The 15,177-nt window shown below is 41.6% G+C and overlaps 1 pseudogene; it reads left to right on the plus strand.

Moving 5' to 3' along the window:
* Positions 1-3,189: 3,189 nt before the first annotated feature.
* On the plus strand, positions 3,190-4,108 carry LOC114203744 (olfactory receptor 10C1-like; annotated as a pseudogene).
* The last annotated feature ends 11,069 nt before the right edge of the window (positions 4,109-15,177 follow it).

The raw sequence follows: 15,177 nt of genomic DNA on the forward strand, positions 1-15,177 counted from the left end.
CCACTTTTCTCAAAGAAATGGAACAAATAATCCTAAAATTTGTATGGAACCAGAAGAGACCCCGAATAGCCAGAGGAATATTGAAAAAGAAAAGCAACGCTGGCGGCATCACAATTCCGGACTTCCAGCTCTATTACAAAGCTGTCATCATCAAGACAGTATGGTACTGGCACAAAAACAGACACATAGATCAATGGAACAGAATAGAGAGCCCAGAAATGGACCCTCAACTCTATGGTCAACTTATCTTTGACAAAGCAGGAAAGAATGTACAATGGAAAAAAGACAGTCTCTTCAACCAATGGTGTTGGGAAAAGTGGACAGCCACATGCAGAAGAATGAAACTGGACCATTTCCTTACACCACACACAAAAATAGACTCCGAATGGTTGAAAGACCTAACGTGAGACAGGAGTCCATCAAAATCCTAAAGGAGAACACAGGTAGCAACCTCTTCGACCTCAGCCGCAGCAACTTCTTCCTAGAAACATCACCAAGGGCACGGGAAGCCAGGGCAAAAATGAACTATTGGGATTTCATCAAGATAAAAAGCTTTTGCACAGCCAAAGAAACAGTCCACAAAACCAAAAGACAACCGACAGAATGGGAGAAAATATTTGCAAATGACATATCAGATAAAGGGCTAGTATCCAAAATCTATAAAGAACTTATCAAACTCAACACCCAAAGAACAAATAATCCAATCAAAAATGGGCAGAAGACATGAACAGACATTTTTCCAAAGAAGACATCCAAATGGCCAACAGGCACATGAAAAAGTGCTCAACATCGCTCGGCATCAGGGAAATCCAAATCAAAACCTCAATGAGATACCACCTCACACCCGTCAGAATGGCTAAAATTAACAAGTCAGGGAACGACAGATGTTGGCGGGGATGTGGAGAAAGGGGAACCCTCCTACACTGTTGGTGGGAATGCAAGCTGGTGCAACCACTCTGGAAAACAGTATGGAGGTTCCTCAAACAGTTGAAATTAGAGCTACCATACGATCCAGCAATTGCACTACTGGGTATTTACCCCAAAGATACAAATGTAGGGACCCGAAGGGGTACGTGCGCCCCAATGTTTATAGCAGCAATGTCCACAATAGCCAAACTGTGGAAAGAGCCAAGATGTCCATTGACAGAAGAATGGATAAAGAAGATGTGGCATATATACACAATGGAATATTATGCAGCCATCAAAAGGAATGAGATCTTGCCATTTGCAACGACGTGGATGGAACTGGAGGGTGTTATGCTGAGTGAAATAAGTCAGTCAGAGACAGACATGTATCATGTGACCTCACTGATATGAGGAATTCTTAATCTCAGGAACAAACTGAGTGTTACTGGAGTGGTGGGGGTGGGAAGGATGGGGTGGCTGGGTGATAGACATTGGGGACGGTATGTGCTACTGTGAGCGCTGTGAATTGTGCAAGACTGTTGAATCACATATCTGTACTTCTGAAACAAAGAACGCAACATATTTTAAGAAAAAAGAAAAAGAAGAAGATAGCAGGAGAGGAAGAATGAAGGGGAGTAAGTCAGAGGGGGAGATGAACCATGAGAGATGATGGACTCTGAAAAACAAACTGAGGGTTCTAGAGGGGAGGAGGGTAGGGGGATGGGTTAGCCTGGTGATGGGTATTAAAGAGGGCACATTCTGCATGGAGCACTGGGTGTTATGAACAAACAATGAATCATGGAACACTACACCAAAACAAATGATGTAATATATGGTGATTAACATAACAATAAAAAATTTAAAAAATATATAAAAACTGGATACAGATATAACAAAATATTAACAAAGTTGTTTCTAGGAATACAATTATAGATGTTCTTTCTCCTTCAAAAAAAATATTAAAGTTATTTTTATATTCCAAAAAAAAAAAGATACCAAATCTAAGAGTGCCTTCCTCATGAGGGATCTACAAGGTAAAGACAGGGGAACATAAGCAAGTCATCAAATACCATCTGTGTTTAGCACAGGCTATTTCTCCAAATAGAAATACATTAATCAGATAATAACTCCTGGAAACCAGTAAAGTGAAATGAACTAAGGACTCCCCACCTGCAAAATATCAGTGTGTGAGCTTGCATTTTACTATATGATATTGAATATGGTTATATTTTTACACAGAATTTGGATTTACACATCTTTTGGACTGTAACTCTGCTGTTTACATTTATATGTTAAATGTGATTTCACTTTCACTGTTATTAGTAATGAGATTTACATTGTATAATAATGATTTATTTGTAGTCTTAGGTGAACATAGAATGTGAGATTGAGCTATGTATTTTTCTGTGCTTGTATTTAGAAATGTAATGCGTTAGTGTGTGAATTGGTGGAGTTTATGTGTGTGGTTTGGGTATTTGCATATGTTCTATGGTGTAAGGGGCTGTAAAATGCAGCAATAAGCAACCAAGAAAGACTCTTCATCTCTTTCCTGAACATCTTTTAAAGCTAAGGAGACCTTCACTCCTTCAGATAACTTTTTATCTGCCTCTGGGAGCTCGAGAGAGATGATCTTTCAAATTTCCATCCTCCCCTTTGCAAACCATAAAATTTGTCTAAAGGCAAAATGATAAAGGAAAAAAAAAAGGAAAGGGATCAAGTGGGTCTGGAAACTGAAGAACAAGCTGGAAAAAATGTTTAAAAGAGGTGAAAATTAGGTCAGAGAGGATACACGCTGAGAGGAAAGGAACGAGAAGCCACTGAATGAAGGAAAGAAAAAGGCAGATAGAGAAGGACCCAAGAGGGAGAAAAACACAAGGAAAAATCCCCTTGACTTGGAACGGGTGTTTCCTGCCCTGAACGTAGAAGGAATTCTGACTTTGAGAAGAAAAGTGCCTGTCAGCAGGGCCCTGTGGACAAGGAGGGAAGACAAGGCTGGAATGACTCATGTTTCAGTCCAGGGGAAACTGAAGGCAGAACTGACTGTGTCCCATGAAAGGCAGGCACCCGAGGAGATCAGGGGAAGAAGCCAGGCTCTCAGAGCTCAATCCTCACCTGGCTCCAAAGAGAGCAGTGCTGACAGGGACCAAGGCTGTGCTGCCCCAAAGGCAGGGAGAGCCTGAAAGAAAGGGCATTCCAATGTCTTCTTGACCAAATGCAGCAAGGGGTCCCCTCTGCCCATGTCACAATTCCATGATTGCCATTTCTCTGTCCTTTAGGAGTGAGATGAGCATGAACGCCTCCCTGGTGGCTGAGTTCATCCTTGTTGGCTTCTCCCACCTGGTCAACCTCCAGGGCTTGCTCTTCTCTGTCTTCCTCACCATCTACCTACTCACCGTGGCAGGCAACCTCCTCATAGTGGTGCTGGTCTCCAGACCCCCATGTACTTCTTCCTTCGAATGCTCTCAGTCCTGGAGATTGGCTACACATCTGTCACTGTGCCCCTGTTGCTTCACCACCTGCTCACAGGCCGGCGCCACATCCCTCACTCTGGCTGTGCTCTCCAGATGTTCTTCTTCCTTTTCTTTGGTGCCACAGAGTGTTGTCTCCTGGCAGCCATGGCCTATGACTGCTATGCAGCCATCTGTAAACCCCTTCATTACCCACTTCTGCTGAGCCACCGGGTGTGCCTACAGCTAGCGGGAGTGTGGCCTGTGGAGCGATTGTGGGCCTGGGCCACACCTCCTTCATCTTCTCCTTGCCCTTTTGTGGCCCCAATGCCATCCCACACTTCTTCTGTGAGATCCAGCCTATCCTGCAGCTGGTGTGTGGAGACACCTCACTCAACGAGCTTCAGAGTATCCTGGCTGCTGCCCTCATCACCCTTTGCCCCTTTGGCCTCATCCTGGGCTCCTAAGGGCATATCCTGGCTACAGTTTTCCGGATCCCGTCTGCTGCTGGCTGCAGCAAGGCCTTCTCCACCTGCTCCTCCCACCTGGTTGTGGTCTCCCTCTTCTATGGCACTGCCATCTTCATCTACATCTGCCCTAAAGCCAGCTATGATCCAGCCACAGACCCTCTGCTGTCCCTCTTCTATGCTATGGTCACCCCCATCCTTAATCCCATCATCTATAGTCTGTGGAACACCGATGTCAAGGCTGCCCTAAGGAGAACCCTCCAGAAAATGAGACCTGCAAACACTTGACAAGGGGGTGATGATGGTGACTGTCCCTCCCACTCAGCCCCCCATCACCAAGGATCAAAGGGAAGAAGGCATGGTCTTCACCTGAGGGGGCCAGCCTGTGAAGAAGACAGAGTTACCTTGGAAAATGGAGCCAAACTGCTCATCAAACACCCATGACACACATGCACACACAATTCTGCCTTCTGTGGTAGGAACAGGAAACCCAGGATGGATTTCCTGTACGAGCCAAGCAAGTTGACAACTAAAGGACACATTACAAAATGTCATCTCCACCAGACCATCAAGGTAATGAAACTTTCAGGCACAGTACTAGTTCTTTTTTCTTTTAAGGTTTTATTTATTTATTTAGTTAGTTAGTTAGTTATTTGAGAAAGAGAAAGAGAGCACATGCAGGGTGAGGAGCAGAGGGAGAGGGATAAGCCGACTCCATGCTGAGTGCAGAGCTCACCATAGGGCTGGATCCCATGACCCTGAGATCATGACCTGAGCCGAAATCAAGAGTCAGATGCTTAACCGACTGAGCCACCCAGGCCCCCAAGGTACTGATTCTTAAAGGGACTTGAGATTTCTGTGTCCTAGGTCAGGCATTCGTTTTCCTTTTGTGGCACTGCTGCTCAGTACATTAGCACACACAATCACACCTAACTAAATCCATCGACAGGCAGAAAGCAACATCCGTAGGAAGTGAGGAGAGATGAGAAAAGTTTCAATGATGGTAAATTCTTGTGGGAATCAGAATGAGCCAGTGGTTAGGAAAGAAAATTTTAATGTCAGACCTTCAGTCAAGTCTTAATTCTTCCAGCTGATACATTATGTGACTGCAAGAGAGAGATATCATCTCCCTGAGCCTCAATTTCTTTACTCATAAAGTTGAGACAATAATAAACTTTATTTCTTTGGAGTTTTGCAAGTATTTATAGACTCATAAATTGCCAAGTTTACTATCCGGCAAGATAAATGTTTTTATGACAGAGTCAGATAGCTGGGCACAGAGGATGATATCCACCCCACTCTGGGTGCATTTGTTGGAGGAGAGAAAGGTATTCTTAGAAAGGCACTGGCACTGGGAGCCAAAGGACCCAAAGGAAGATGGAGGAAGAGACTCCCCACACTGCAGCTACAGACACTAACCCCACAGCCAAGCACAGACAAACCAAAGACCAGCACGACTTACTAGAGAGCAAGTATAAGGGCAAAGTGCAGGAGCATCCGTGCACGCAAGAAAAAGACAGTAGATGAGCTGAGTTAATCAAATAAGAAGTCTCAGAGGGACAAGGATTCATTAATAATTTTGCCCAGAGGCTTCCTGTGTGGCTGTGGAAATAATGCTGACATTCTAACAATGTATACTCTTCTAATCCATGAGCATGGAATGTTTTCCCATCACTTTGTGTCTTCCTCCTCCATTTCTTTCATAAATATTCTGTAGTTTTTAGAGTATAGATCCTTAACCTCTTTGGTTAGATTTATTCCTAGGTATCTTATGGTTTTTGGTGCTATTGTAAATTGAACTGATTCCTTAATTTCTCTTTCTTCAGTTACATTGGTAGTGTAAGAAATGCAACTGATTTCTGTGCATTGATTTTGTATCCTGTCATGTTGATGAGTTGCTGTATGAGTTCTAGTAATTTGGGGGTGGAGTCTTTGTGGATTTCCACATAAAATATCATATCATCTCTGAAGAGAGAGAGTTTGACTTGTTTTTGCCAATTTGAATGGCTTTTATTTCTTTTTGTTTTCTGATTGCTGAGGTTCAGACTTCTAGTACTATGTTGAACAAAAGTGTTAAGAGTGGGCATCCCTGTCATGTTCCTGACCTTAAGGGAAAAGCTCTCATTATTTTCCCCAGGGAGAATGATATTCGCTGTGGGCTTTTAATAAATGGCTTTTATGATATTGAGGTATGTTCCCTCTATCCTTACACTTTGAAGAGTTTTAATCAGGAAAAGATGCTTTATTTTGTCAAATGCTTTTTTCTGAAGCAATTGAGAGAATCATATGGTTCTTTTCTTTTCTTTTTTTTAAAGATTTTATGTATTTATTTGACAGAGAGAGACACAGCGAGAGAGGGAACACAAGCAGGGGGAGTGGGAGAGGGAGAAGCAGGCTTCCCGCGGAGCAGGGAGCCCGATGCGGGGCTCGATCCCAGGACCCTGGGATCATGACCTGAGCTGAAGGCAGATGCTTAATGACTGAGCCACCCAGGCGCCCCTTGTCTTTTCTTTTATTAATGTGATCTATCACATTGATTGATTTTTGAAAATTGAACCACCCTTGGATCCCAGGAATAAATCCCACCTGATCATGGTGAATAATCCTTTTAATGTAATGTTGGATCCTATTGACTAGGATCTTGTTGAGTATGTTGGCATCCATGTTCATCAGGGATATTGGTCTATAATTCTCCTTTTTGGTGAGGTCTTTCTCTGGTTTTTGGATCAAGGTAATGCTGGGTTCACAGAATGAGTTTGGAAGTTTTCCTTCCATTTCTATTTTTGAAACAGCCTCAGTAGAATAGGTATTATTTCTTCTTTAAATGTTGGTAGAATTTCCCTGGGAAACCATCTGGCCCTGGACTCTTGTTTGTTTGGAGATTTTTGATGACTGCTTCAATTTCCTTGCTGGTTATGGGTCTGTTCAGATTTTCTCTTCCTGTTTCAGTCTTGGTAGTTTAAAGCTGCCCGGAATGCATCCATTTCTTCCAGATTGCCTAATTTGTTGACATATAGTTTCTCATAATATGTTCTTAAAATTTTCTGTATTACCTTGGTGTTGGTTGTGATCTCTTTTCTTTCATTCAAGATTTTATTTATTTGGGTCCCTTCTCTTTTCTTCTGGATGAGTCTGGCCAGGGGTTTATCGATCTTACTAATTTTTTCAAAGAACCAGCTTCTAGCTTCGACGATCTGTCCTATTGTTCATCTGGTTCCTCTCTCATTGATTTCTGCTCTAATCTTTATTATTTCTCTTCTCCTCTAGGTTTAGGCTTTACTTGTTTTTCTTTCTCCAGCTCCTTTAGGTGTAAGGTTAGCTTGTCTATTTGATATTTTTCTAATTTTTTGAGAGAGGCTTGTATTGCAAGGTACTTCCCTTTTAGGACCACATTTGCTGTATCCCATAGGTTTTGAAGTGATGTGCTTTCATTCTCATTAGTCTCCATGAATTTTTTAAATTCTTCTTTCATTTCCTGGTTGACCCATTCATTCTTGACTAGGATGCTCTTTAACCTCCAAGTGTTTGAGTTCCTTCTAAATTTCCTCTTGTGGTTGAGTTCAAGTTTCAAAGCATTGTGGTCTGGAAGGATACAGGGAATAATCCCAATCTCTTGCTATCAGTTGAGACCTGGTTTGCGACCCAGTATGCAGTCTATTCTGGAGAAAGTTCCATGTGCACTTGAGAAGAATGAGTATTCTGTTGTTTTAGGGTGGAATGTTCTGTATCTATCTACAAAGTCCATCTGGTCTAGTGTGTCATTCAAAGCCCTTGTTTCTTCTTGATCTTCTGCTTAGATGATCTGTCCATTGCTGTGAGTGGAGTTTTGAAGTCTCCAACTATTAATGTATTATTATCAATGCATTTCTAAACTTTGGTTATTAATTCATTGATATAATTGGCTGCTTCCATGTTGGGGGCGTAGATATTTATAATTGTTAGACCTTCTTGTTGGATAGACCCTTTAAGAATGATATAGTGTCCCTCTTCATCTCTTAATATAAACCAAACCAATAATACAAGCATTGCCACCCCAGCTTTCTCTTGAGGTCCATTAGTGGGGTAAAGTGTTGTCCACCCCCTCAGTTTCAGTCTGGAGGTGTCTTCAGGCCTAAAATGAGTCTCTTGTAGACAGCATATGGATGGGTCCTGTTTTTTTTATCCAGTCTGAAACCCTGTGTCTTTTCATGGGAGCATTCAGCCCATTTACATTCAGAGTAACTATTGAAAGATACGAATTTAGTGCCACTGTATTGCCTATAAAGTCCCTGTTTCTGTAGCTTGTCTCTCTTTCTTTCTGGTCTATGTTATTCTTGGGCTCTTTCTTTGCTTAAAGGATCCCCCTTAATATTTCTTGCAGGGCTGGCTTGATGGGCACATATTCTTTCAGTCTCTGTCTGTCCTGAAAGTTCTTTATCTCCCTTCCATTCTGAATGACAGCCTTGCTGGATAAAGAATTCTTGGCTGCATGTTCTTCTCATTTAGTACCATGAATATGTCTTGCCAGCACTTTCTGTCTTGCCAGGTCTCTGTGGATAAGTCTGATGTTAGTCTGATGTTCCTCCATCTATAGGTAAGGAGCTTCTTGTCTCAAGCTGCTCTCAGGATTCTCTCTTTCCCTCTAAAATGTGCAAGCCTCAGTATTATATTTCGGGGTGTTGATCTATTTTTTTTTTTTTTTTGAGAGGGCGCCTCTCTGCCTCTTGGAAATGAATGTGTGTTTCCTTCCCCAGATTAGGGAAGTTTTCAGCTATGATTTGCTTAACTATACCTCTGGTCCGCTCCCTTTCTCCACCCTCAGGTACCCCAATAATTCTTACATTGGTACATTTCATAGCATCTTTATTTTCTCAAAGCCTTTCCTCATAGGCTGTTAGTCATTTTTCCTCTCTTTTCTTCAACTTCCCCCCTTTCCATTAGCCTGTCTTCTAGATCACTTACTCTCTCTTCTGCCTCATTCACCCTAGCTGTTAGAGCATTCAATTTAGACTGCATCTCAGTTATAGCATTTTTACATTCGACCTGATTAGATCTCATTTCTGTACTAAGAGATTCTCTAGTGTCCTTTAGGCTTTTTACAATCCCAGCTAATAACTTTATAATTGTTATCCTGAATTCCATCTCTGACATCTTACTTATATCCATATCAATTAGATCTGTGGCAGAGATTACTACCTCTGCTTCTTTCTTTTGTTGTGAATTCCTCATTCTAGTCATTTTGCCCAGAGATGAATTGGTGAGCAAGTGAGCAGAATCAAAAAAAAAAAAACATGACCCAAGCAAAATACACACCAGACAAATCCAAAATGGTCAGAAACCAAAAGAGAAAAGCAAAGCAAAACAAAACCGAAAAAGAAAAAAAGGGGGTGGGAGAGAATATAATTTCACAAGGTGGACAAAGCAGGGTGATCCACTTGTTCCTGAGTGGATATTGGTTTGTGTATTAGAAGTCACTAAATCCCAAAATTGCAAAGGAAGCAAAACTTATATGTAAACAAAAATAAAATTGAATAGAGTGAAAAAAGGCCAAAAATGAAGCATATATCTATAAAATGTAAATGTAAGAAATAAAAGTTAAAGGCGACATAAAAACAAAGAGCTGATAAAATAAGTAACTAGTTGAAATGGGAAAATAGAAAAAAAGAAATAGAAAATTTTAGACTGAAAGATAAATGAATCATGAGGAAAAAAACCCCTCAAGTTCTGTATACTATCTTCCCCTAGCACTGGAGTTTTACAGTCTTGTGGGATCTGTAAACTAGTGCGCCCATTCTTCTCATTGGTCTTCTGGGGGAGGGGCCTGCTGTACTTTTTCTCAGGTGTCTTTGCCTGGGCAGAGTTGCACTACACCTTGCCAGGGGGCTGGACTCAGTGTAAGCTGGTCCTCTGTGTGGCTTTTCTTCCCTGGAAGCTTTCCACACCTCTTTAGATGATCAGAATTAAAATGGCCATGCCCCAATCTCCATCCCCAGAGCTGAAAGATCCCAGCCCCCACCCCTTCAGTAAGCCCTCTGGGACAAATAGTCTTCACTTTTGTGTGTGTCAAACTCTGCAGGAGTCTGCAGTACGTGCCCACAACAATCCTCATGGGGGAAGTCCAAGGGTCCTGAATCATTGCCCTTTGTAGTGCCCTGGAGCTGAAAGCAGTCACAGCTCCTGCGTGTACCTACTCCACCACTCTCGGGGGACAGCAAAGTGTCACCTTACTGTCCTCTATAGGGCCACTGCCCTGAGAGCTGTTGCCTGGTCCTGGGTGTACCTTTTCCACCCCTCCCTAGAGATGGCAGATGGCCCATGCTTTCCTGTACTTTCAGGGTGCTCAGGCAAAGAGCAGTCACCCAATCAGCCTGGCTAGCAGTTTATGGTGACCAAGCTGAGAGTCCCCTCCTGGGCTCACTGACTGTAACCAGTTTTCCCACTCCACTGCTTGGGCACTCTATTGGCTCAGGCACCCTCATTCCTTCTGTGACTCCTGGGATCCTGAGACCACACTGAACCACCTAGGATTCTGCCCTTTTCATCCTCCTGAGCCCCTTTCAGGCATGGAAATCTCTCCCTGGAGCAGATATCTAAGGGTTCTGATTTTGCCCTCTGGGGCTATATCACTTTCCTGTAGCCGGCTTAGGGAGGCTCCCTCCCCCCCTCTGTTTATCTCTTCACAGATGACATGATACTTTATGTGAACCCAGTTACAGTCAGGAAGCCCAGGAGGAGGCTCTCAGCTCAGTTCACCATGAACTGTGAACCACAGGATGATCCGCCACCACTCTCTGTATGGGGGTACTGCAAAGGACATAAATGTGGTGACTCTCTGCCGTCCCCCCAGGAGGAGTGACATGGGAATGCACACGATTGTGCAACAGTTCTCATGTGGTGGCCCTGCAAAGGACAGAAGCCCAGAGACTTTCCACTTTCCCCCAGGAGGATTGGTATGGGTGCACACTGCAGGAGTCTCCAGTCTGGCATACACAAAAGTGAAGACCACTTCCCTGAGGGTTCTTTATATGTTCAGTTAGCCAGCATATAGTACATCGTAAGTTTTTGTTGTAGTGTTCAATGATTCATTAGTTGCATATAACACCCAGTGCTCATCCCAACATGGTTTACTAAAGAAAGGTGACTGTGAACTTTCAGCTCCAGGGCTGGAGATCAGGCACATCCATTTTTATTTTCATCCTCCAAATAGGCAAGGAAAGCCTTCAGGGAGCAAAAGCCACATAGAGCAACCAGAAGAAGCTCACTCTAAGCTTGGCCCCCTGGCAAGGGACGGTGCACTCCGTCCAAAGATATCTGATAATCAACACAGCAGGACCCTTCCCGAGAAGACCAGCTGAAACAATAGGTGAACACCAAGTTAACAGAGCACACAAAACTGCAAATCTCCAGCGACAGGGGAAAATAGTATCTATAATTTGAGGGTTTTTTTCTCATGATCATTTATCTTTCAGTTTAAATTTTTCCTTTTCTTCTGTCTTTTTTCTTTTTCAACTAGTTTCTTATTTTATCAACTCTTTCTTTTTAAGTCATTTTTTAACTTTCATCTTTTATATTTATATTTAATAAATATATTCTTCATTTTTGGCCTTTTTTCACTCTATTCAATTTTATTTTTGTATATATATATTTGCTTCCTTTACAATTTTGGAATTTAGTGTCTTCTAAATGCAGACCAAAATACACTCAGAACCAAGTGGATCACCCTGTTTTGATGACCTGGGAGATTATATCCCCCCACACACTTTTTTTTTTCTTTTTCTTTTCTCTTTTGGTTTCTGACCTCTTCGAATCTGTCTGGTGTATATTTTGCTTGGGTCATGGTTGATATTATTAATTTTGTTGTCTCATTCATCCATTCTTCTCTGGGAAAAATGACTAGAAGGAGGAATTCACAACAAAAGAAAGAACCAGATGTAATACAATCAGCCACAGATCTAATCCATATGGATATAAGTAAAATGTCAGAGATGGAATTCAGGATAACAATTATAAAGTTACTAGCTGGGATTTTAAAAAGCAAAAAAGACACTAGAGAATCTCTTAGTGCAGAAATGAAATCTAATCGGGCTGAAATAAAAAATGCTTTAACTGAGATGGAGTCTAAATTGGATGCTCTAACAGTTAGGGTGTATGAGGCAGAAGAGAGGGTAAGTGACATAGAAGACAAGTTGGTGGAAAGGAGAGAAAAATGACAAACAGGCCACAAGGGGAGGCTTTGAGGAATCAGCAATACCATAAAACAAAACAATAATAGAATTATCGGGATCCCCGAGGAAGAAGAAAGAGAGAGAGGGCCAGAAGGTATATTTCAGCAAATCATAGCTGAGAACTTCCCAACTCTGAGGAAGGAAACAGGCATTCAAGTTGAAGAGGTAGAGAAGATACCTTCCCAAATCAATAAAAATAGATCAACACCCCCACGTATAATCGTGAAGCTTGCAAATTTCAGAGATAAAGAGAAAATCCTGAAAGCAGCTCAAAACAAGAGGTTCTTAACCTACAAGGGTAGAAACATTAGGCTGTAGCAGACATATCCACAGAGACCTCACTGGCCAGAAAGGGCTAGTGATATATTCAGGGTACTACATGAGAAAAACATGAAGCCAAGAATAGTTTATTCAGCAAGTCTGTCATCAGAACGGAAGGGGAGATAAAGAGCTTCCAGGACAAACAGAAACTAAAAGAATATGTGACCATTAAACCAGCCCTGCAAGAAATATAAGGGGTATTGTGTAAGCGAAGAGAGAGCCCAAGAGTCACATAGATGAGAAAGAAACAGAGACAATCTACAGAAAAAAAGGGATTTTAGAGGCAATACAATGGCATGAAATTCATATCTTTAGATAGTTATTCAGAATAAAATGGGTTAATTGCTCTAATCAAAAGACAAAGGGTATCACAATGGATAAAAAAACCAAAACCCATGAATATGCTGTCTACAAGAGACTCATTTTAGACCTAATGACACCTCCAGATTTAAAGTGAGGGGGTGGAGACTATGTATCTTGCCAACTGACATCAAAAGAAAGCCGGGGTAGCAATACTTCTATCAGACAAATTAGATTTTAAACCAAAGACTGTAATAAGGGATGAAGAAGGACGCTATATCATACTTAAAGGGGCTATCCAAAAGAAGATAAAAAAATTATAAATATTTGTCTCTTAACTTGGGAACAGCCAATTATATCAACCAATTAATAATCAAAGTGAAGAAACACATTAATAATAATAGAATAATAGTAGCGCTTCAACACCTCACTCACAGCAAAGAAGAGATAATCTAAGCAGCAGATCAACAAGGAAACAAGGGCTTTGAACGACACACTGGACCAGATAACAAAAAGAAATAAAAAGCATTCAAATTGGCAAAACAAGTCAAACTCTCACTCTTCCCAGATGACAAGATACTTTATGTGGAAAACTCAAAAGACTCCACTCCAAAATTGCTAGAACTCATACAGCAATTCAGCAATGTGGCAGGATACAAAATCAAGGCACAGAAATCAGTTGCTTTTCTATACACAAACAAGGAGGCTGAAGAAAGAGAAATTAAGGAATGGATCCCATTTACAATAGCACCAACAACCATAAGATACCTCGGAATAAACCTAACCAAAGAGGTTAAGGATTTATACTCTAAAAAACTACAAAACACTTATGAAAGAAATGGAGGAAGACACAAAGAGATGGAAAAATATTCCATGCTCATGGACTGGAAGAATAAACATTGTTAAAATGTCTATGCTACCCAGAGCAATCTACACATTCAATGCCATCCTTATAGAAATACCACTGACAATTTTCACAGAGCTGGAACAAATAATCCTAAAATTTGTATGGAAACAGAAAAGCCCCCGAATTCCCACAGAAATGTTGAAAAAGAAAACCAAAGCAGGGGGCATCACGTTGCCTGACTTTAATATATATTACAAAGCTGTGATCATCAAGACAGTATGGTATTGGCACAAAAACAGACATATAGATTAATGGAACAGAATAGAGAGCCCAGAAATAGGCCCTCAATTCTATGGTCAACTAATCTTCGACAAAGCAGGAAAGAATATGCAATGGAAAAAAGACAGGCTCTTCAATAAATGGTGCTGGGAAAACTGGACAGCCACAGGCAGAAGAATGAAACTGGACCATTTCCTTACACCACACACAAAAATAAACTCAAAATGGATGAAACACTTCAATGTGAGACAGGAAACCACCAAAATCCTGGAGAAGAACATAGGCAGTAACCTCTTTGACCTCGGCTGCAGCAACTTCTTTCAAGACAGGTCTCCAAAGGGAAGGGAAACAAAAGCAAAAATGAGCTATTGGGATTTCCTCAAGATAAAAAGCTTCTGCACAGCAAAGGAAACAGTCAACAAAACTAAGAGGCAAACCACGGAATGGGAGAAGATATTTGCAAATGACACTACAGATATAAGGGCTGCTTTCCAAGATCTATAAATAACTTATCAAACTCAAAACCCAAAAGCACAAAGAATCCAGTCAAGAAATGGGCAGAAGACATGAACAAACATTTCTCCAAAGAAGACATACAAATGGCTAACACACACATGAAAAGATGCTCCACATCACTAGCCATCAGGGAAATATAAATCAAAACCACAGTGAGATACCACTTTATACCAGTTAAAATGGCAAAATTAACAAGACAGGAAATAACAAGTGTTCGTGAGGATGTAGAGAAAGGGGAACCCTCCTACACTGTTGGTGGGAATGCAAGCTGGTGCAGCCACTCTGGAAAACGGTATGGAGGTTCCTCAAAAAGTTAAAAATAGAGGGCGCCTGGGTGGCTCAGTTGGTTAAGCGACTGCCTTCGGCTCAGGTCATGATCCTGGAGTCCCGGGATCGAGTCCCGCATCGGGCTCCCTGCTCGGCAGGGAGTCTGCTTCTCCCTCTGACCCTCTCCCCTCTCATGCTCTCTCTCTCTCTCGCATTCTCTCTCTCAAATAAATAAATAAAATCTTTAAAAAAAAAAAAGTTAAAAATAGAGCTACCCTACAACCCAGCAATTGCACTACTGGGTATTTACCCCAAAGATACAAATGAAGTGAAAAGAAGAGGCATGTGCACCCCAATGTTCATAGCAGCAATGCCCACAATAGCAAAACTATGGATGGAGCTGAGATGCCCTTCAACAGATGAATGGATAAAGAAGATGTGGTCCATATATACAATGGAATATTACTCAGCCATCAGAAAGGATGAATACCCAACTTTTACATCAACATGGTTGGGACTGGAGGAGATTATGCTAAGTGAAATAAGTCAAGCAGAGAAGGTCAATTATCATATGGTTTCACTCATATGTGGAATATAGGAAACAGCACAGAGGACCATAAGGG

This window comes from Eumetopias jubatus, unplaced genomic scaffold (genome assembly GCF_037043125.1).
Source record: "Eumetopias jubatus isolate StellerSeaLion01/CBP00866 unplaced genomic scaffold, mEumJub1_p1.0 scaffold_6, whole genome shotgun sequence".
In the NCBI taxonomy this organism is placed as follows: Eukaryota; Metazoa; Chordata; class Mammalia; order Carnivora; family Otariidae; genus Eumetopias; species Eumetopias jubatus.